At 45.1% G+C, this 24,378-nt stretch overlaps 1 long non-coding RNA gene across 1 annotated transcript; it reads right to left on the reverse strand.

The window, feature by feature from the left end:
- Positions 1-3,725: 3,725 nt before the first annotated feature.
- On the reverse strand, positions 3,726-9,490 carry LOC132691834 (uncharacterized). The gene is made up of 3 exons (XR_009616018.3): positions 9,350-9,490; positions 6,994-7,030; positions 3,726-4,104 (listed from the first exon to the last, which is right to left on the reverse strand). It is a non-coding gene; the product is annotated as an uncharacterized LOC132691834 (long non-coding RNA).
- Positions 9,491-24,378: the final 14,888 nt, after the last annotated feature.

Below are 24,378 nucleotides of genomic sequence, written 5' to 3' on the forward strand. Positions count from 1 at the left end.
TTTTTGTTGTTTTTTTTTTGTTTGTTTGTTTGGTTTTTTTGCTTGCTCCCTCTCCTCCTGCATCCCTCCACCTCATTCTTTCTGGCTCACACACACAATCTGCTACAAAAAATTTTACCTCCACCCTATGGATCCCCTTGGCGTAGAAACAAAGAGAGTAGAGAGGTTCTCCAGCAGTGTGGCCACATGGATCCCCTTACAGAGGACAGTAGAGGGAACAAAGAGATTCTGGCCTGTGACCAGATGATCCAAGCAAGGATTCTCTCTTGGCAGCCAGGGACACATGTCACCTGAGAGCCAGGACAGAAAACACAGCAAATCCCCTCAGCTGGGTAAGAGGCGGTGGGTCTGGAATTCCAAACACACTCAAACACACTTCCATCTTTATGAGTTTATTCTTCTTCCTCAAACCAAGGAAACTCTGTTCTTCTTTAAAAAAAAAACAAACAAAAAAAAAAAAAAAAAAAACAAGGAAACTCTTTCCTCTCTCAACTGCTGAAGCAATTCCAGAAAGACATGTTCAGCATTAGTTTGGGAAGGCATGCACATATTTGTGTATATGAGACTTTAGGGAATTAAGGGAGGGGGTACATGAGAGTTCCCTCACTGAGTGACACCAGGGTTTTTAGAGTCTTGATATGAAAGACCAAATGTAAGAGACTTCTCTTACAGACTCTGTTCCATTTATGAAACAACTCTGAATCAAAAGGAAGCCCAATGAGAAGCCCCCCCCCCCCACATGCACACACGATGTCTCCACGCCCCGAGGAACACACTTCCTTTGCCTGAGTAATGGGCCCCTTGGGAGTGAAGGGGTCAAGAGAAGATGAATCAGTTTGCCGATTTTATGTCCTGCTCCTCCAAAGTATTTTTGCTCATGAATCCAGTATTACAAAGTGCTGAACCATTCGTACTCGGGGAATACTCAATCTACACTCAGATTTTCCAGGTCCTTGTGAACAATATATCTTCATTTTTGGAAACGGTATCCAGAACAGGCCCCTGGAACCTCAGACTCCTGGGACCAAAAGTGGTTTGCCCTAAGGTACAGCCAGTGGTTTACAGGCATGGCATCCAGCTGGCCAGCCGAGTAATGGCTCCAGAAGTCGAGGGGCTCTAAAGAGAGAGCTGCCCACAGAACAACCGAGGGGCCCTCACTCTGTTCTCAACAGACCACCTTGTGAAAAGGTACTGCAGAAGGTCGTGGGGTTCAAAGGTAGTCCTTTCTCCAGAAAGCTCCTGTGTAGCCCACTGCCAAGCTCCAGCTGAAAAGAGAATGGCACATGGAGAAAACTGCAGTGCCCATGTTCTGGGATAATAAATGAAGCCTGGGAGAGAAAGCAGCCATTAGGCAAGAACGAGAGAAAGCCACCCCTCTCTTGCTTCCTCCCTCTGCTATCACTTGCTGGGAAGGGGAAAAGGACTATCTGCCTGGACAACCCTTAAATCGATGCATCCTAATTAAGAGAGGATTTAATTCATCAAAGTGACAGCAACTCTATTTATATCATCCCCTTCAACAGGGCTTAGGGCTGGCCTATGAGGTTATTCTCTCTCCCTCTCCTTCCTTTTGCCTTCTCTCTCTTGCTCTGTCTGCTTTCTCTCCCTCCATCTCAATCTCTCTCTCTCTCTTTCTCTCCTTCTGTCCCTTTCTAATAGAGATCCCTGGCAAGATTGAAGATGGAGGATCATTTCAAGCTGAGAACTGTTCAGCCATCTCGCCGAAGTCTTTTTAAGAGCTCCCACCCCCCCACCCCCGGCCCTCTAATTTGGCCTGGAAAACCACACAGGCCTGTTGCAGCGGCAGGGATGACAGCGGGCCTGCCAGACGCCTGGCAGAGGACAGGAGAGCGCCCCCCACAGACCCACCTCGGACGCTGCCCCCCGCGGCCCTCAGAGGGCCCCTCATTTTACAATGAGGAAACTAACGAGGGGGACAGAGGGAGTGACATGGCCGGATTACACAGCTAATCAGAGGCAGGGCCCAAACCAGACCTCCCAAGAATCAGGGGCCTCTGCAGCTCACCAGCCCACGGCCACCTCCACACGGCGCTGAGGAGACGGCCTGTCAGGCAGCCCCTTCCTTGGGGTCGAGGCCCTCTCCTCTCTCCTCATTTTTTACTAGGATGAGCTCTGTTAAGCTTCCTCATTAAAGACAGTTAACACGTGCCAGATACTGTATGGGAAGCGCTGGGCCACAAGTTTTATCGAAGTTAATCTTCTCAGCGTTATAAGGTGAGCACGGCTTCTTATTCCTATTTTAGGATGAAGAAACAGACTCAAAGAGATTAAGTGACTCGCCCAAACGGTAGATGACTAACCGCTAAGCCATTCTTTCAGCCACCGGCTGTAATGCCACTTTTAAATTGAAATTACTCCCGACGGGCATTAAATTAAGCTCTTTACATTTTGGTGGGGATGAATTTGACTGGAACCGTGTGTTCAGAGAGACCTGTCCCTAGCCCGGCGCTCTGAGGCTGCAGGGGAAGGAGAGACCCATCCTCCTCGGGTTGGCGCCACGCCCTGGCTCTCGGACCTGATTCCCGAGGACGGAAGAGCTTCCCCAGCACGGCCCAGCCGCCATATTGAGCAGCGGCAGCTGTCCACCAGCAGCCTCGACAGTCCGCAGAACGTTCCAGAAAAGAGCCACTTCCATGGCTTAGCTTGTATAGAACTCCACCAGGGTCTGCCTCAGTCTTGGGAGGCCCCTGTTTTGTAACTGTTATTAAATGGGTCCCCAGAATTAAAAAAAAAAAAAAAAAAAAAAAGGAGGGGGGAGAAGAAAAGAAAAGTGGATCCTGCCCGCTTCCACCCCCGGCCCAGGGTGGCCATTGGTCATGCGCAAGGCATGGAAGCCTGAAGAACAGCCCCTCTGCCAGGGCGAGGTAAGGGGGGGGGGGAGTCGCGAGGGGGTGGGGAGCCCAGCGGCCGCGCAGAGGCTCATGGGTGAGCGAGCGCCCCGCTCCTCTTAAGTTGGGTTGCGCTCGGTCGCCATCAGTCAGCGCCGGGATGAAAGGGCTATAAAACCAACACAGCGCCCGAGACCGTATGAAAATATATATCCTGATGTGTCAGGAATACCTGGCGCGCCTTTAACCTCAACTTCAGATGAACCAACACGCCTCGGAGCACATTTATATGCAAAGGCATATAATATGTCCCCTGTATCTAATTATCTGTCAACCTGAGGCAGTTTGTTTTCCAAATCGGCCTCTCGGCTGTGACTTTACGAGGTCATAAAGAAAACGATGCCACTCTGCACTGAAACGCAAGGAGAGCCTGGATCAACAAATTATACTCCTTAATGGTGTCTCTCGGCCTGGAGATTCAGGCCCGGCGGAAAGAAAGAAGCCCGGCCCTTGTTGCCTGCCCGCTGCCTTCTGCTAAAGAAAAGAGAAAGGGGCACACGGGGCACGGCTTATTCGAGAGACTTCCTACTCTTGCTCAGCTATCCTCGGCTCTGCATTTCCTCCCGTGCGGCGGCTGTCTGTCTGGAAGTTGTTAGCCTGGCACCCTGCAGCGGGTGCTCCTGAGGTCTGCAGCCGCCCCTGGATTTGGCCGGTCTTGGGCCCCCGAGCATCTTGAGCTCCTGAGAGGCCCCCCGATCTTTGGCTCCACCGGAGAAAGCTTTGATCCGTTCTGCACGAGACAGCTCCTGCCTGCACCGGCCCCGAGATTCTGGTCCCATAGGAAAGTGGGCTGGAAGATGTGTATTCCGCCATGCATCCGCCAGCAGAAGGAGTGGGGACTCCTGGAAACTTCTAAGCAAGAGAAGAAAATTCCTCCTCCCAAAGCAGGGAAGGTAGGTGGCAGCAGCAGGAATGCTATTGTGCTGAATCGCTGGCTGAGACTCTCTCCTGCCAAGCTCAGCACTGTAAGTGTGTGCACAGGCGCGCGGTACACACACACACAGACACACACACGGAAAGGGCGGGGGGATGGGCCCAACACAGTCTTCAGCCCCGATTAGTCCTCCTCTGATCTTCAGCAGATTAATTAGGAAGTTTGTCAGGAACCAGCCGTGAACTCCAGCCGCTCCTCTCTCGGAGTGGTAACGGTGCCAGCGAAATCCAAGCTTCAGGAATTCCTGTACCCACGCTGCGCCTATGATTAATGATAGAAAGGAATAAAAAAAGAGGGGTCAACAGCTGAGTGCAAAGCAAGTTGCTAGACAGGGAGTAATTAAGATACTTGGGTAAATATGATTAATAAGCTCAAACTGGCAGGGTGTGCAGTAAACAAGGACTAACCAGATGGTCCCCTCTCTTCTGACAAGGCTGGGCACTTGGAAACAAGGGGGGCTGTGGGGGGAGGGGGAGAGACCAAAGCGAGAGGGGAGGGGAGGGCAACTTGAAAGGCATGACTGAAACTTTACTTTCCTTCACTGACCCCATCTGGAGGGAAAGGTTGGCTCCCTGGGGAGGGATTAGGACAGGGAGGTGGCTTTGAGACTCCATGGATCTTCTTATCACAGGCAGCAGACAAATTGCTGGGTGTGGAAGGATTGCTGTTCAGACATCAAGGCCACACTTCTAAAGGCTGCACTTCTGCCCTGCATGCAAGCAGGAGCACTCCCTCTTGTTCTCTCTCTTTCATTTAGCTGCTCCCTACAAGGTGCAGACAAGACACATAGAGCACAAGTTGGTGGCACTGGGCTCGTTGACTCGGGCCGCCATAACAAAGCACTGCATGCTGAGCAGCTTCAACAACGGCAACATGTTGTCTCGAAGTTCTGGAAGCCAGAAGTTCAAGATCAACGTATCTGCGGCATTGGTTCCTCCTGAGGCTGTGAGGGGGACTCTGTCCCACGCCTCTCCCCTAGCTTCCAGGGGTTTGCTGGCGATCTGTGGTGTTCCTTGAATTGTAGGTGCATCACGCCATCTCTGCCTTCGTGACATTCTCCCCATGTCTGTGGGTCTTTGTCCAAATTTCCCCTTTATATAAGGGCACCAGTACTCTGGGTTAGGGCCTACCCTAATGACTTTATCTTAACTGATTACATCTGCAGTGGCGCTATTTCCAAATAAGGTCACATTCTGAGGTATTTCACCATGTGGATTTGAGGGGGACATAATTCAACCCCTGACAGTCACTTCTCAGGTTGAAAAGCAAAACAGGAAACGAATTCTTACTCAGAAGGGACCTGAACCAAGAAAAGGTATGCTTTCACTGCACTGTTCGTAGAAAGGGTTCGTGGCACAGACTCCCGTTTCTCATCCCACTGTCTGCTAAAAAATATGCCTCTTTCAAGTCCGAACCACTGCCTTGCAAAGAACATCTCTTTCTGTGTAACGTCAAGGAGACAGTCTAATGTTTCTAGAAATGAAGTTGAGAAAGAGCCATGGTTACATGTCCTCAACAATCCAGGAAATGTCTACAGGCCCTAAAAGAGAAGACTCAGAAGATTTGCCCTTAAATAGCAGATCGCTGCTGAGCCGTCTCATCTACAGGTGTGGGCAGCTAGGTATGTCCATGCTAAGGATAAGGCATTGTTTGAGAGATTAAAGAAACACAGGATTAATCCCTAGTCTAAAGGAGCTTAGAGTCTGGAATCCTCTGTTAGTCTCCTGTGACTGTTGTGACAAATTACCACAACGTCGGAGGCGTAAAACAACAGAAACTTACTCTCTCACAGTTCTGGAGGTCAAAAGTCCAAAGTCAGTATCACTGGGCTGAAATCAAGATGTCAGTAAGGCCAGGGCCATGCTCTCCAGAGGTGCTTGGGGAGAATCCATTCCCTGCCTCTCACAGCTTCTAGTAGTTTCTGGCATTCCTTGGCTTGTGACTACATCACTCTAATCTGCAAGGACATTATCTTCAAATCTCTTTCTGCTCTGCTTTATGCTTTCACATCTCCTTCTCCTGTGTCTGCAGTCTCCTTCGCCTCCCTTTTATAAGGATGTGTGTGATTTTGTTTAGAGCCACCTGGATAATCCAGGACAGTTTTCCCTTCTCAAGATCCTTAATTGAGTCCCATCTGCAAATACCCACCCACCCCCTCCATTTTTTTTTTCCACATAAGATAACTATCACAGGTTCCAGGGCTTAGCAAGTGGATATCTCTTGAAGGCCATTTCTCAGCCTACCTCATTCCTCATGGATTTTTCTTACCCTAATCACCTTCTCAGTTGATCTATATAAAGCTAGGTGGCCTGGTCTCCGCCCCCATCTTGCAGATAAGGAAAGCTAGGCATCGATGGCAAAGTATACTCTTCTACAGAAAGTAAAAAAAAATCAGGCTTAGATGAGGACTCATGGAGTATTTAATCTGTCCTCTATACCTGTCCACTGTCTTCTGTGTATCACCAATCTATGAAAAATATATTTTTGAAGGGAATGTTAGAAATGATAAGGTTGTTGCCAACTTTTTATTTGGCCAAGTAAGGATAGTCAATAGAAATCCTACCATATATTTTCACTCATAAAGGAATATATCTTAATTCTAATAAACTAACTAAGCAAGACATATGTCAGAGCAAAGCACAGTTCTCAAGAAAAGACTCTGGGCCGTCTTATACCCTTGATGCCCCATGCCATTCTATTTTGCAGTGTTCCCAAGGTCATAACAATGCATTAAAGACCTGCTGTTAAAAAAAGAAAAATAAAAACGACCCTCTGGATCAAGGATCTACTTTCAGCGAGAATGACCCAGTTGGGCTTCTTCCAAGGGAAAAGCCCACAGGTGTTAACTTCCCAGGAACCAAGGGGACAGAAGCAAGAGGGGCTAATCAGTGGTGCTAAGAGGCCTTATTATCACCTTCCTGCCCCATCAGAAACATTCTCAAGGCCTGGAGGCAAATGGAGCACCAACCAAACCAAGCTCAACCAGATGAAACTAGCCGATGGGGCACCCAGCCTGCTTGCCAACCTGGGACCATTCATTGTCTGTCAGTTGTGGAGCTCTGCCAATAGGTACAGAATGCTCCCTGCACTGTGGTTGGGGTTTTGTCCTCTGTAAAGAAGTACTTGACACAAAAGAGAGTGATACCCCACCTGGTGAGCACTTCCTGGTCCCTTTTCCTCTCTCACCCTGAAAAAAAGTGCAATAATTATAGACAAAACTGAATAAGGTCATCACAGAATAATAATAATAATAATAATAATAATAATAATAATAATATTGTAGTAAAGACTTTCTTCTGAGAATCTTACTCAACCTTCCAATGTGTCATTCCCCAGCCCTCCAACTCTTCACTCAGGTGGGGTGAGAAATTCTGCCCCAAGTCCCAAACTTGGCCAGGGAGCGTATGTGAGTATACCTCAGCAGGCATCTAAGGTGATCCCAGGATAGCACAGCAGATATTTCTTCCTTTCCCTGGGACTTCAGCACTTTGCAGCATGGGATTTTATTCCCAATATCTCATTTACACTCGTCCCGATTTCTCATTTGCAACAACAGAGTCCGGGTAAAAGAAATGAGAACAGATGCTGTCTGTACCAAATTAAGACCAGTGCAACCACACAAAATGCAAAATGCAATCTCGCAGTCTGTCAAAGAGTGGCCAGCATAGGGCTGCTCTGTCACCTGGCTACATAACCCTCTGGGCAAACTTCTTGACACAAAGGGCCACAAGAGAGGCTGGGCCCACAGTGATGCTGAGATGGTCTGGCTGACCACTTCATCCTCTGGCTCAAAAACAGGATCTAAACTCCATCAGCTATGAAAACAGAAAAATTAAATAAAAAAACAAAACAAAACAGGAAAATGAGCAAAGAGAATCAATCAACTCTGCAAAAGTCTGAGCACTGCTTGTGGGCCCGACACTGCACTCAGTGTGGGGGATGCGGAGAGGGACAAGGCAGAGATCTTGTCCTCAAGGAGGTCACGGTGGACACAGGACACCATGGCAACACACAATACATTGTAATATGGGCTGTAACAAATGTGTAGACAGAGCCCAAACACAAATGAAGGGCTCTGTATTAGTTGGGATTCCCAGAAGCAGACCCTGAAGCAAACATTCAAGTACAAAGACGTTATTGGCCGTTGGGGTGGGGGCGGGGGGTGAACAGTGATAGGGAAGGGGGGGAATGAGAAAGGAAGGGGAAGGAACCGAGAAGGGATGAAGGGATGTGTTATCAACCAGTTGCTTCTGTGGGCAAGTGGAGCTTCGCTCCATGGGAGACCCCAGGGGCCGCTGTAGAGAAATGCCTCGGGAATGCCCTGCCCAAAGGGTGAGGGAGCCGGGGTGTTTGTCTACCGAGTCCCATCAGTTATTGGGGGTGGGCTGCTCTGGGGACATAACTCCCAACATTTCCAACCCACCCTGCACCTGGGCAGGGTGGGCAGACAAAGGAAGCCCCCAGAAAAAGAGTTGCGGGTGCTGGCAGTGGGAAGTCAGGCTGGTGTGTCAAAACGTGGTAAATGCCAAGGGGAAATGGGTGGGGTGCTGATGGCAGCTGCTATCGACCCGCGAGTTCTAACCCAAAGGAAAGCAGGAGGTCCGAAAAGTTACAAAGCAGAGCTAGTGTTTGAGCAGGGCCTTGGAAGATGAGGAGGAGATTGCCACGCAGAGATGGGCAGAGGGGGTCAGAGAGGGAGGGCCTTCATCCCACAGTGAGGGAAATGCATGAATAAAGAAACAGCGTGAAAGCAGGCTAGGATTCTAGCTGTTGTGTGGACAGGAGATCCAGACAAGCAGCTGGACAGGCCTGTGGGGAGGCAGACTCGGGCCAGGCTGTGAAGGGCCTGTATTCACGCCAACAAGCTTGGCATTTCCTGCAAACAGGGAGCCGTCAGTGGCTTTTACATAAGAAAGTTACACCAACTCAGATGAAGACTTAATGAACTTCCTGGCCCCATGCCAGGCAATCCATGCCAGGCCTCAACTTCAAGAGGGCAACGCTAGGGTCATATATGTTCTCTGCAAGACCCAGTTGGGGAAAAACTCAACGTCCACGCAACGTTTGAGCGCACGGAGCTAGCACGTGGGCTTAGTAGACTAATGAAACTAACTCCTCATAAAACAAACAGCTGAGAGAGGCAATTAAATGAATGAAAATAAAACGAACTTGCCAAAGCAATGGCATGGTTCTGCGCACATGGGACCTGACATTCCTGGGAAACAACAGGCTTCTGTTTCAAGGCAGCCTGGAGCTGCCTTGACAGACGTACCGGCCGAGCCAGGGCATACCTCCTCTGTTCGCAGACACCGCCGCCTGGGGACTGGGAGCTGGCAGCGGCATCCGTGCTCCCGGATTCTGACCCCACCCTACCTTTGCAGGAGGCAGTACTGCCAAAACAAGAGATTCTCTATCCCTGTTTTGGGAAAGTTTGTCCTCTAGGTTCACATATCATCATAACCACTTGAGTGAGGGAAAGAACAAAGAATCAAAAGACTTGCCCAACCTTGAAGCGTGCTCGTTCTCATTCATTACAGCCCAGCTTCGGGTACTGGTTATGAGTTGCTTAGGTTGAATTCAGTTTGCTTCACTATCAAGTCAGTTGCCTAGGGGCTTGGCTCAAGAGGACACCCTCACAACTGCTCCCACAAAGGTTGAGGAGATACTACTGATTTCAAAGTAGAAATAAGAGAAGGAAGCTGTTAGAGCCTGTTTCTGGTCCTGAGGGCTGGCTCCAGTCCCTACAAAGGCATTGTGGTTCGGCAGACTTCTAGAATGACCCGACGAGCTCTACCTCCTGGTATGTGGGCCTTTGTAAACTCTCTTGAGTATGGACTGGACCTAATGACTCACTTCCAGTGAATAGAGTACGGCAAAAGTGATGGCATGTCACCTCAGAGATTAACCTCACAAAGGCTGTGAGTTCCATCTTGTTCATTCTCTTTCTCTCTCACTTGGATGAGCTGCCCTGTGGGGAAACTCATATAAGAAGGAACTGAGGGCAACCCCAGCCAACAGCCACTGAGGAACTGAGTTCTGCCAACAACCATTGATGAGTTTGGAAGTAAATCCACCCCCACTTTGAGCTTCAAGATGACCACAGTCCCAGCCAACACCTTGATCGCAGCCTTCTGAGAGACCAAGAAGCAGAGGGTCAGCTAAGTGGTGCCTGGATTCCTGACCCACAGAAACTATTAGATAATAAATATGTTTTTTTTTAAGTTGCTACATTGGGGGGTAACTTGTTACACAGCAGTAGATAACTAACACAGGCACGTTAGTGGAGAAGATAGTGAAGGAATATACAGACACATTAAGAAAGCTTAAGGCCAAGAGAAAGTCAAAACTTTTGCTATTATATACCTTGGGCAGAGTTGGGCCTTCCCATAGACTGCCAGGCTTCTGTACAATGTTACAGCAAAGACATTGGAAAAGACTCCTAGCCCACAAAGTACTCCCACTCCCTGATTTTTGACGTATGCTGAAACTCCACAACTAGTCTTTTCTTTGCTTTAATGTTCTTTCTTTTAAAATATACTAAAATTCAGTCAGAAAAACAAAATCAAGTCATAAATCCTTACTTTATTAATTGTGCAATTTTAGTCAGTCATTTATGTATACCTAAAACTATATATAGGAACAAAAACATGAATTTTGAAAAGTTACTCTTCTCTGCCTATATTTCATTTTACGATAGGATAAATACCACCTGTCTTATACGGATCTTCTTTGACTGACAATTGAGTTATGTCCCCATAAACCCATAATAGGTTGAAAATATCAGAAGTGGGAAATACATTTAATACACCTAACCTACTGAACATCAGGGCTTAGCCTAGCCAACTTTAAATATACTCCATACACTGACATTAGCCGACAGTTGAGCAAAACCCCCTAACACAAAGCCTAGTTTATAATAAAGTGTTGAACATCTCCTGTAATTGATTGAACACTGTACCGAAAGCGAGAAACAGAATAGTTGTCAGTCCACCCTTGTGATCACATGGCTGACTGGGGGCTGCGCCTCCCTGCCTCACCCAGCATCACCAGAAAGAATCATCCTGCCTGATGGCTAGCCGGGGAAAAGACCAAAACTCAAAATTTGAAGTCTGGTTTCTAATAAATGTGATGGCTTTCACACCCTCCTCAAGCTGAAAAATCAAATCATAGTATGTCAGGGGCCACCTGTATATCTCATAGAATTGCTGAGATGATTAAATGAGGTCATGTGCATGAAAGTGGTTTTTGGTGTTTTTTTTAGTTTGTTTATTTATGAGAGAGAGCAAGTGGGTGAGGGGCAAAGAGAAAAGGAGAGAGAGAATCCCAAGCACGCTCCATACTGTCAGCACGAAGCTCGAAACTCACAAACCAAGAGATCGTGACCTGAGCCAAAATCAAGAGTCAGATGCTTAACCGACTGAGCCACCCCAGGGGCCATCATGAGAGTGTTTCTCAAACCATAAAGGGCTCCGGTGTTCTCCTATATGTGACACACTCTAAATGATCATTAAACTGAATGGTCCATTCAGTACAATGGGCTCTTATAAAGCCCTTTCCTGGAAGTAGCTTTTAGAGAGGCAGAGGAAGTGGAGGAGAACAAAGCCACTGGGGTTGGGAGGCATGGGGAAGAGGCAGAAAGCCTGTTCACAACTTTTGAAGATTCAGTCCCAAAGGAGTGAGTGCGACTTTAACCACTGACTTCTGAAAGACTTCCTGAAAGCCTTGACTTGGTGAGTATACAGCAACCCAGGCCCCCAAGTGCTTTTTCTTTTTGCTATCATTTATTGCAAGCACTACCCTTCTCCCTTCAGCCGCACCAGCTGATTTCACCTTCCCCACAGCCTATGGGGTAGGAACTATTGTTATTCCCCTTTCACGGATGTTGAAACCAGGGCTTTGAGACCTTAAGCGACTTGCCAGGGTCACACAGAAAGTAGGTGATGGAGCAGGGATCCATGCCTGTCACCGGGAGGGCCAAACAGTGTTCTGTAAGATGTGCTTCCTTGCACTCTGTCCTGCATCTTCTAGGAGAGCGATTTCTCTCCCTTCTCCTTCTTTGTTTCCCTCTTCCTATAAAACATGCTGTGACACTTCACACAAAGAGCCACGTATACAAATCAATTGCAATCAGCTGTATTTCTCTCCTGATGTTAAAAGACTCGTAAAGGAAAACGCACTTGTTTCAAACACCCTTTTCTGACACTAAATCAACTCTCCACCGTTGGTGGAATTTCTGCACAAATTGAGCTAGGCCCTCCCGAGACCCAGGTTACCAGCATAAATCCCAGGTTTGTAGAGGCTGTCTAGATATATTAATAGAAAGAGGTTGATCTGGTGGCTGAGTTTTCCTGGGGGCAGGGGGCGGGGGTTGGTTGAAACTTCTTAACTTCTAGTGCAGGTCAGAAGGACATTTGGCAACTCACTTTCTGATGCAGAGATTGACATGGGCATTATGGCACGGGTGCGGTCAGAAGCAAGGGCTATTCTCACCCCCACCACACTTCATCCTGGTACCCCAGGTAGATCTCAATCAGAATTACTATCATCTGAGGAAACATCCAGGCTTCTTAATAATAAATTGTGTAGGAATAATTGTTCTTCTAGAATACTCACCAAATCTGTTGGGCCCCAAACAACTTTGCTTCTTTGATAGCTGTTAGGCATGCCACAGCCTACGAGAACTCCAGGTACTGCAGGGAACCTCATCAGCTCCGGGGCTTCTGGCTAACTCTGTTACTAACTCTTACTCTGAACATACCACCTAATTTCTCTTTGCCTCCATTTCTCTGATTGGTACCGGCCCTCTGAATAAGTTTCCTCATTTTTATGGTGGGAATACTAATGCCTTCTCTATTTTATAGAACAGAAGTGGGCTTGAAGGGATCTCCAGAAACATCTACTCTTTCCTTTTCACTATGTGATGATTCTCATCACCAGTACAACGTACAGGGTTCTTCACCACCAAGCAATTCTGTGACACCAGTTGAGTGTCCTACAATCCAACTCAATTCTGACACTATCTACCTAGACATGGTGTCAGATCCCATAGGAAAGGGTTTAGTCCTAGAAGACTGCCCATCTCCCCACTTCAGATGCCACTCACAAGTCCAGGTTGTCACCTGTGCTTTTGATCCAATGGCTATAGATTGGAGGTTCCAATGATAGCCTCCTTGCATTTGATTAATTTGTTAGAGTGGCTCACAGAACTCAGAGAAATATTTTAGTTACTAGATTACCAGTGTATTATAAAAGGATATAACTCAGGAACTGCCAGATGGAAGAGGGGCATAGGGCGAGGTATGAGGGAAGGGAGCAGATCTTCATGCCTTCTCTAGGTGTGCACTCTCCCAGCACCTCTACGTGTTCACCAACCTGGAAGTTCTCTGAACCCTGTCCTTTGGGTTCTTACGAAGGCTTCATTACATAGCCACAATCAGTTAAGTCATTGGTGATGGAACTGATGATGGAACTCAATCTCCAGCCCCTTACTCCTCCCAGAAATTCAAGGGTAGTACTGAAAGTTGCAGCCCTCTAATCACCAAGTTGACTATCCTGGCAACCAGACCCCATCCTTAGGTGCAGTCTAGATGTCCCCTCATCAGCATAACAAAAGACAAATTCTAAGGGCTTTAGGAGCTCTGTGCCAGAAACAGAATGAACATCAAATATGTATTTCTTTTTATAAATCACAGCATAGGGGCGCCTGGGTGGCTCAGTCGGATGAGCATCCAACTCTTCATTTTGGCTCAGGTCTTGATTCAGGGTTGTGGGATCAAGCCCCACACTGGGCTCCATGCTGAACATGAAGCCTGCTTAAGATTCTCTCTACCTCTGTCCCTCTCCCCTCCTGTCACTCTCACTGTCTCTAAAATAAAAATGATAATAAAAACTAAATAAAACAAAAGACACTAGCAAATAAATAGATATAAAATATCTATAAATATCTATATCTATAATATAGATATTATAAAATATATTATAAAATATAATAAAATATTTATGTTTATATATATTACAAAATATGATAAAATATTTACATATTTATATATTATAAAATATAATCAAATATTTACAAAGCTATATATTATAAAATATAATAAAATAAGATATTATAACATAAAATATAGATATTATAAAATATCTATAAATTCCCTTTTGACCTTTCTGCTCATCCCAACCACCCTTTGTATCAGCAAGCCAGAAGACAGAGGAGCAAGTGCCATGATCAGATTTGCATTTAGAACACATGCTGCCAACTAATTTTATTTCCACACGAACATAAACAAGGTGGTGGTAGACATAATGCAATCAAAAGGAAGACACTTGATGTGGTTTACATTTTGTTGTATACAGCCGTTTTATGTTTTATTTTAAAAGGAAGATGGATAATGTCAGCAAAAGAAGACACTGTCGAGGAATTCAAAAATTGGCCTATAGTCAAGTTTATTTATTTTAGCCCCTCAACTTTGCAAAGAGAAGCAGCCACCACCCAAGAGGTTTACTGTCAAGCTGCGCCAGGCATTTATTTGGGTGTTAATCTAGAGGTAGGTGTGTATAAAGTCAGTAATAATTCAGTGTGGTGAGCACAGCATGCCTGGACATAGCCACCAAAGCACTTGGTTTGGTCTTCAGGAGCTTTGGGAAAGCTTTTCCCCCAAGGAGAATTCTAAGAGAAACTTTAAAGGGTAAGTGGGATTACCAGGCAGAGAACTTGGGAGCAGACCTTCAAAGAAGAATTGGTTGGAAGCAGAGGGAAAGGGCCTGGAGTATTGGGAGCTACATCAGGGACACTTGACTACATGTGTGGCTACATCGCGGACCCCTGACTCTGTCTCACCAAGGCCCCCGAGGGTTCTCACCAGGGCAGCCAGTGACACAGTCAGAGCTGCATTTACAATGTGAGCTCAGGCAGAGAGGTGGAGCCCAGCGAGGTGCTGGGCTGTTCTGGAGCCCTTGGCAGTGGCCTACGAGAGACCATGGAGGAGGAGGCCAGGGGCAGAGGTGGGGATTGGCCAGATGCCAGAGAATCTTCAAGATGGACCCTTTGCTAATCTCAAGCCAGACGTTACACCTTAATCACCAGTGTCCCTAAGAACTAAATATTGACTGAGCTTGCATCTCTGTTGCCCGAAAAATGCAAGATTGGTAAATTTCAGTGACACACGTGATTATTCAACATATATTATCTGCTGACTGCTCCCACGGAGAACGAGGAATTTACTTGAGGCAAACAGGAGTTAGAATCAACAATGAACATGTAAATAGATCCCTTTTTAATGCATTTACTGATCGCCCCTTGCTGCTTCTAACTTTATCTATTTCATCCAGATCGGCCCTTACCTCTGAAAGTTCTGCAACACACCACAGAAACGGCTCAGAAAGTTTTAAAACACACTCAGTCAACCAGTCATTGTGCCCACATAAAGCAAAACAAAAGACTGGATTGATGGGGATTAAATGATTTTCTTTTTAAATCTTTTTTGCTGTTTGTCATGGCTTTGGGTAGATAGATAATAAAATTATTACCTTCATCATCCAAGGAATTATAGCAAAGGGCTGATCCTGTCTTGAAAAATGCTCCAGTAATGGTCATACAGGAGGACCGTGGGCTCCCCTAGGAAGCACCAAGGCATTCTGCACTAGGTGGGAGGGAGGCAGGCCAAGATTGAGAGCCAAATTGCAACCCATTGGCACAGCACATATTTTTCCAATATAAAAGCAAATGGAGAATCCGTAAATAAATTGACTATATAAAAGTGTCCCTTTCTATTACCGCCTCACCTTTCCAAGGGGAAAACAAAACAACAACAAAAAAAGGTTTCTTTTCACGGCCCTCGCATAAAAATATCATTTCTTCTGGGTAATTTTATAGTACCAACAGCAGTCCGTATCTATTTAAAATACATCCGCGGCCCGGCACCCAGACCCCCTTGCACAAATGATCCAGCAACCAGCATCAGCCCCACTGCAGAAGCAGCTGCCACATAATTACAACTTCTCATCACACATGTGGGGAAACAAGTTGTGGCGTTTGGGAAAGGTCTGCAAAAATAGGTGTCAGCCCTTAACTAATAGTGATTGTCCTTCCATTCTACTGTAATTTACATTTAATTCACACATTTCATTTCCATTTAAAATATGATTACAGTGTTTTGAAGCACATCTCACCTGTCCCCTCGAATTACAGGGAAATGAAAATAACAGGGAGCAGCAGGCTCCAGGAAGGCTGCGGGAGCCCTTGGCTGCAGGGTCGCCAGCTCGCGAGGCTCTGCGGGGTCAGAGCGGGGAACGGAAGAGAAATGGGGGCTGTGGAGGGCACGGGGAAGGAAGCCAAATGGGGAGAAAGAGTAAGAGGTTGGGACAAGTGGGCGACAGGGCGCAGGAGGTGGAGAGGGAAGGGACCCGTGGTGGGGAGGAGGGTGGGCGGAGAGTCCATCTTCTGAGGGCTTGAACACAAGCACGCTCGCTTTGTAAATTCAGTATTTTCTGGCACAGCGCCCACCTTTCATTTCATTCATTTCAGGTTCATGACCTAATCCTAAATACATGCAGCAGGAAACAGGTGCCTGTTAACTCTGAGGTCTGGTTTTCTCTACTCTGGAGGCAACAGAAAAGGATAGGAGAGGGGAAGGCGAGGGCTTCTATGGGTGGCTCAGGGAGGCCAGACAGCCTACTGGATACTCGACACCCTTCAAAACCCACTGCCTCCCACCTCCATCCTGAAACCAGGGGCTTTGCAGCTGTTGGCAGCAGGTGAAAATATTTCCATGCGCTCCAGGTCAGAGGAGTAATTTATGTAACAAGATTCTTTAGGAATTCAGTGACCAAGTTCCTCCAGGTGTGGTCAAAAAAAAAGATGGGCTTCCCTTATAATTCATTCCAGCCAATGGCACCTAGATTCACAGCAAGAGTTTGTTGCCTGCTCAGAGGCAGAAGGAAGGAGGCCTTGTTTATTCATAACAATCCCTAGATGGTGCCCTAAAAATCTTGGGAAAGGCAATGCATACATCAATACTCAAAAAACATTTATAGAGCATCTACTGTACAATAAGACTGAGCAAGGCAGCAATAATTCTAAATCTTTACTCACCTCAAACTTCCCATGTCCCACACGTCCTCCTTAATTTACCTCCTATTTCCTAGAAAAAAATAGGCACCAGCAGAGAGGAACTCCCTGTGTTGACATTAACTAATCATAAAACCTGCCTATGCCTTCCCCTAGTCTCCTCCCCTTTCGATACAACAGAACCGCTGTTCACCCTCCCTGAGACCAGTCCTGGTATTTGAGCTTTACATATCCTACTCTTCTACCTTGCCTTTTTTTCATATTCATTCTGTTTCTCCCTTTCTTGTATGTTTAACCTCTCTCTTGACTTGGAGCACTCCCAGTGGCTTGAAAACATGCCCCAATCTTTCAGATTAACCTCTCACGTCTATCCAGCTTTGAGCCAAACGCTCTCCTGCCACTCAAAGCAAACTTCTCAAAAGCATTATCTCTACCGTGGCAGAGATGGCTTGTTGCCCTACAAATGTCATACCCCTCTTCTAATTATAGAGCATGGTGGCGGCCCAGGCTCTATTTCCAGGCTTCCTTGCATCTAGGTATGGCCACGTCATTAGTTCTACCAATGAAAAAGGAGCAAAAGTTGGGTGTAACTTCGAGGCAAAGGTTTTAGGAAGTAGCTTTCCCGGTGCTGCTTCCCCTAATAACCAGTTAGATGCAGACAACTGCAATGATGAGGTCCCACTAGGGGATGACGCTGTCAAAAAAAAAAAAGAAAAAGAAAAAGAAATGAGACTGAATCCTTGAATCCTATCATGAGAGAAAGTTGCCCAATGGCCAGGGACATCCAGAAACACCACTGTTCCAGGTGCTGAAATTTTGGATTTTATTTGTTGCAAGAACTAGTGTTACTCTAACCAGTAAACTCAACTACCACTCATTCCCTTCCTCCAGAACCATCTAGTTTCCAATCTGTTCCTTGGAAACAGATCTCTATAAAACCACCAGTGGTTTCCAAGTTACTGGATTCAAGGCTACTTTTTAGTCTAAATTTTATTTGACCCCCTCAAAATATTCCACAGAGTTGTACAACTCTTCTTTTCTTAAAAGGCTTTCCTTTCCTTCCTTGGTTTCTATGACACAAAACTCTTTCACATTTCTGCATTTGTGTCTGGCTGCTCCTCGCTTCATAGGCTCAGGTTCTACTATCTAGTCTCAGAATTCTAAACACTTGACTTCTGCTTCTAACTGCATTGAATTACTGGAGTTGGATTTGCCCACCTACAATAAACAACTAGACAATTGGAAATATTGCATTTAAAACTGATTTCAAACATCTGAAAGTAGGCAGCATAGGATTCCAATCCCTGAGATTGTAAAACAGAAAAACAAGGTGAGCCTACAATCACCCCAACTTTTGACAGAGGGTACCTTCTGGATTACATTAAAGAGAAGAAAAATAATAGCAGAAAACCGTAGACTCACTGAGTTGATGAGACAAAAATCAAAGTTGAGGAAGCAAAGGTAACTTGAATTTACAGGGCAAACCGTCAAGAGAAGAGCGAGCTACACAGAAAAAGAGATTCCCTTGAGTCTTTGGCTGGATACTAAGGTGAGGCCACAAGCTTAACAATCCCCAGAGCCCAAAAAAGGCTGAGATATGCTCAAGTTCTAATCAACCAGACTGCCAAGACTTTGTTGAACACGCAGGGTACTCAGCAGAGATTCCAAAAAGGTCACACCAAATAAACATAAATAGGCTAACCCTGGAGTTAAGGCTACTCTAAACCTAACCTAACAAAGCTTAAAAATAAGCTTTAGTGGAACTAGCTGATTTATAAGAATTTTTTAAATATAATTTGTTGTCAAATTGGCTTCCATACAACACCCAGTGCTCATCCCAACACCCAGTGCCCATCACCCACTTTCCCCTCTCCCCCATCCTCCATCAACTCTCAGTTTGTTCTCTGTACTTAAGAGTCTCTTATGGTTTGCCTCCCTCCCTCTCTGTTTGTAACTATTTTTTTCCCCTTCCCTTCCCCCATGGTCTTCTGTTCAGTTTCTCAAGATCCACATACGAGTGAAAACATGATATCTGTCCTTCTCTAACTGAAAGTGGACATCCCTGTTGTGTTCCTGATCTCCGGGGGAAAGCTCCCAGTTTTTCCCCATTGAGGATGATACTAGCTGTGGGCTTTTCATAAATGGCTTTTATGATGTTTAAGTATGTTCCTTCTATCCCAATTTTCTCAAGAGTTTTTATTAAGAAAGGATGCTGTATTTTATCACATTATCTTTCTGCATCTATTGACAGGATCATGTGGTTCTTATCCTTTCTTTTATTTATGTGATGTATCACATTGATTGATTTGTGAATATTGAACCAGCCCTGCAGCCCAGGAATGAATCCCACTTGATCATGGTGAATAATTCTTTTTATATGCTGTTGAATTTGATTTGCTAGTATCTTGCTGAGAATTTTTGCATCCATAATCATCAGGGATATTGGCCTGTAGTTCTCTTTTTTTGCTGGGTCTATGTCTGGTTTGGGAATCAAAGTAATGCTGGCTTCATAGAATGAGTCCGGAAGTTTTCCTTCCATTTCTATTTTTTGGAACAGCTTGAGAAGGATAGGTATTAACTGTGCTTTAAATGTCTGGTAGAATTCCCCAGGGAAGCCATCTGGTCCAGGACTCTTATTTGTTGGGAGATTTTTGATAACCGATTCCATTTATTCACTAGTTATGGGTCTGTTCAAATTTTCTATTTCTTCCCGTTTGAGTTTTGGTAGTGTGTGGGTGTTTAGGAATTTGTCCATTTCTTCCAAGTTGTCTAGTTTGTCAGCATATAATTTTTCATAGTATTCCCTGCTAATTGCTTGTATTTCTGAGGGATTGGTTGTAAAAAATCCATTTTCATTTGTGATTTTATCTATTTGGGTCCTCACTCTTCTTTTTGAGAAGCCTGGCTAGAGGTTTATCACTTTATTTTTTGAAAAAACCAACTCTTATTTTCATTGATCTGTTCTGTCTTGTGGGTTTTTTTTTTTTTTTTGGACTATATATTGTTTATTTCTGCCCTGATCTTTATTATTTTTCTTCTGCTGCTGGGTTTTGAGTGTCTTTGCTGTTCTGCCTCTAGTTTCTTTAGGTGTGCTGTTACATTTTGTATTGGGGATTTTTCTTGTTTCTTGAGATAGGCCTGGATTGCAATATAATTTCCTCTTAGGACTGCCTTTGCTGCATCCCAAAGGGTTTGGATTGTTGTGTTTTCATTTTCATTTGTTTCCCTATATTTTTAAATTTCTTCTCTAATTGCCTGGTTGTCCCACTCATTCTTTAGTAAGATGTTCTTTAACATCCATGCTTTTGGAGATTTTTCAGACTTTTTCCTGTGGTTGATTTCAAGTTTCATAGCATTGTGACCTGAAAGTCTGTATGGTATGATCTCAGTTCTTTTGTATTTATTTAGGGCTGTTTTGTGACCCAGTATGTGCTCTATCTTGGAGAATGTTCCATGTGTACTGGAGAAAAAGTATATTCTGCTGCTTTAGGATGTAGAGTTCTAAATATATCTGTTAGGTCCATTTGGTCCAGTGTATCATTCAGAGCCATTGTTACTTTACTGATTTTCTATCTAGATGATCTGTCCATTGTTGTAAGTGGAGTATTCAAGTCCCCTGCAATTACCACATTCTTGCCAATAAGATTGCTTATGTTTGTGGTTAATTATTTTATATATTTGGGTGCTTCGAAATTGGTGCATAGACATTTATAATTGTTAGCTCTTCCTGATGAATAGACCCTGTAATTATTATATAATGCCCTTCTTCATCTCTTGTTACAGCCTTTAATTTGAAGTCTAGTTTGTCTGATATAAGTATGGCTACTCCAGCTTTCTTTTGACTTCCAGTAGCATGATAGTTAGCTCTCCATCCCCTCACTTTCAATCTGAAGGTGTCCTCAGGTCTAAAATTGGTCTCTTGTAGGCAGCAAATAGATGGGTCTTATTTTTTTATCCATTCTGATACCCTTTGTCTTTTGGTTGGAGCATTTAGTCCATTTACATTCAGTGTTATTATTGAAAGATATGAGTTTAGAGTTATTGTGATGTCTGTGGGTTTCATGCTTGTAGTGATGTCTCTGGTACTTTGTGGTCCTTGCAACATTTCACTCACAGAATCCCCCTTAGGATCTTTTGTAGGGCTGGTTAAGTGGTGATGAATTCCTTCAGTTTTTGTTTGTTTGGGAAAACCTTTATCTCTCCTTCTATTCTGAATGACAGACTTGCTGGATAAAGGATTCTCAGCTGCATATTTTTCCTGTTCATCACATTGAAGATTTCCTGCCATTCCTTTCTAGCCTGGCAAGTTTCAGTAGATAGGTATGCTACTACCCCTTATGTGTCTGCCTGTGTATGTTGAGGCCCATTTATCCCTAGCTGCTTTCAGAATTCTCTCTGTATTCTTGTATTTTGCCAGTTTCACTATGATATGTCTTGCAGAAGATCGATTCAAGTTATGTCTGAAGGGAGTTCTCTGTGCCTCTTGGATTTCAAAGTCTGTTTCCTTCCCCAGATTGGGGAAGTTCTCAGCTATGATTTGTTCAAGTACACTTTCAGCCCCTTTCTCTCTCTTCTTCTTCTTCTGAAATTCCTGTGATACGGATATTGTTCCATTTGATTGAATCACTTAGTTCTCTAATTCTTCCCTCGTGATCCTGGATTTTTTTATCTCTCGTTTTCTCAGCTTCCTCTTTTTTCATAATTTTATCTTCTAATTCACCTATTCTCCCCTCTGCTTCTTCAGTCTGTGCTGTGGCCACTGCCATTTTATTTTGAACCTCATTTATAGCATTTTTTAATTCATCATGACTATTTTTTAATTCGTTGATCTCTGCAACAATAGATTCTCTGCTGTCTTCTATGCTTTTCTCAAGCCCAGCGATTAATCTTATGGCTATTATTCTAAATTCTTGTTCAGTTATATTGCTTATATCTGTTTTGATCAATTCTTTAGCTGTCACTTCTTCCTGGAATTTCTTTTGAGGAAAATTCTTCTGTTTCGTCATTTTGGCTAGCTTTCTGTCCCTTATGAGTCTTTAAAGTTTGTTATGTGCTCTGCACCTGTGAGCACTGCTGTATTAAAAGGAGGTCATACACTGTCCAGGGCCTGCCCTTCAGGAGGTGTTTTTTTGGAGAGCGTTACTTGCTCTCTGTTGTTGTGGCTTTAGTTATTTTACTTCCCTCCTCATAGTGATGTTTTGGACCCTCCACCAGGTACACTTTGATTTATTCCTCCAAGTAGCCCTGGAAAGGAAAACAAGCAGACAAACAAACAGGAAACAAAAACACACAAACAAATAAAACTAACAAACAAACGAATGAACAAACAAACCAACAAAAAATCCAAAAGCCAAAAAACCAGAAACACCAGCACAAGTAAAGAACAGGGTGGAGGTAGTGCTGATGGAAGAGCACATACAAAGAGAGATATGACAGGGGCAAGGAAGAAGAAAAAATAAACATTGACCCGGCAGAGGAACTAAATGGCTTAATCCAAAGAGAGAAAAGAAAGTAAAGAAGGAGGTGTAGAACATTTATCAAGAGAATGGATTAAATATGTCTGCTTAAAAAAACCAACAACCAAAGTAACCAGCCTAGAGGAGGGAAGAGATAGGAAGGAGAAAAGGAAGGAAGAATATACCTAAAAAAACAAGAATTGTCCTAGAATTAATCCAGGCAGTGCAACAGTGCTGGCCTGGAGGAGGGGGCTGTCTGGTTCCTCAGCATCTATCCCGCTCCAGTAGATACACAGCTACCCAGTGCGGAGTCACGTGGTCTGATGTAGGCAGGTCCCACCTCCACTGTGGGCCCCCTTGTCCGATTCCTGAGGCCCCGCCTTGGTGGTGGTGGTGGGGAGAATAATGGTGACCTCCCAATCTCTTCTCCACGGACCCGGTGTCCTAAATCACTCCTTTCGAGCTGTCCTCACTGTGCCGTGGGCACAGACAAAGCGGTCTGTTTTGCTCCGCTGACTCCTGTGCCCTGGCGCTTGGCTGAGATTTAAACTCTGGCTCCACGCACCCTGGCACTGGGGAAGCGCCTCTCTCTGCCACCGGATATGTGGTCCCTGGCTGGTTTTGTCCTGTGCCGCAGAACTCTAGGGGAGGGGACTGCTTTCTCCTACTGTGGACTGCACCCCTGACCTAGCTACTGAGCCCAGGGTTGACTCCCCTCCTCCCCAGGTGCGCAAACAGAACAGATGGCCCCAGTCCGGAGAAAGCCCAGCAGTTAGAGATGGGATCCCTTTCAGTCCCAGTCAGAGGTTTTTCTCTTGTCCAGATACAGTCCTACACTTCCCCAGACGCTCTTTCTCTTCCCTTTGTCTCTCCGCAGAAGGGGATCCCTCCCCTCCGTGCCTATGCAGCCCATTTTTTCTCCCCCAGTTTGCCATCACCCACATATGGCCCATTAGGTTGTCCCAGTGTCTCCCTGGTAGACTCAGTCTCTTTTCCTCTTTTCCTTTTGGGGTTCAAAGTCCTTTGGCTTCAACCCTTCTTTGTTTGAGAGACATGGGAAGTATGGATCCCCCTCCTTCTCTGCCATGTTGGCCCCTCCAATCTTGATTTATAAGAAATTGAAAACTGCAAGTCAAAACAAATTTCACAATCTATATATGATAACAACAAAATCCAGAAACTTGACATTCTATCCTAAATATCCAACATCTAGTCAAGAACTATTAAAAATGAGGGGTGTCTGGGTGGCTCAGTCGGTTAGCATCCAACTTCAGCTCAGATCTTGATCTCATGGTTCGTGAGATCGAGCCCCACATCGGGCTCTGTGCTGAGAGCTCGGAGCCTGGAGCCTGCATTGGATTCTGTGTGTCTCTCTCTCTGTCTCCTGCTCAAGCTCTGTCTCTCAAAAATAAATAAACATTGGGCGGCGGGGGGGAAGTGGGGGAAAGAACTATTATATATGAGAAAACTATTTGGGAGAAAAGTCAAACCAAAGAAAGAGGTCTAGAAATAACAGAGATGGCAAAACAAGCTGACAAAAAAAAATTTTTTTTAAGTTTTTATTTATTTATTTTAAGATAGAGAAAGCAAAAGTGGGAGAGGGCAGAGAGAGAGGAGAGAGAGAGAGCCCCAAGCAGGTTCCTCACTGTCAGCTGATGAGGGGCTCAAACCCAGGAACCGTGACATCATGACCTGAGCCCAAACCAAGAGTCAAACACTAACCAACTGAGCTACCCAGGCACCCCTAAGCTGACAAAGATTTTTAAATACCTATATAACTATGCACAAGATTTTAAAGAAATACATAAACTCAAGGAAGACTAAAGGAAATATTTTATAATGGTTTTTTTTTTATTATTTATTTTTGAGACAGAAAAAGACAGAGCATGAGCAGGGGAGGGGCAGAGAGAGAGGGAGACACAGAATCCGAAGCAGGTTCCAGGCTCCGAGCTGTCAGCACGGAGCCTGACACAGGGCTCAAACTCACAAACCACGAGATCATGACCTGAGCCG

This window comes from Panthera onca, chromosome B1, assembly GCF_046562875.1.
Source record: "Panthera onca isolate mPanOnc1 chromosome B1, mPanOnc1 haplotype 2, whole genome shotgun sequence".
Lineage (NCBI taxonomy): Eukaryota > Metazoa > Chordata > Mammalia > Carnivora > Felidae > Panthera > Panthera onca.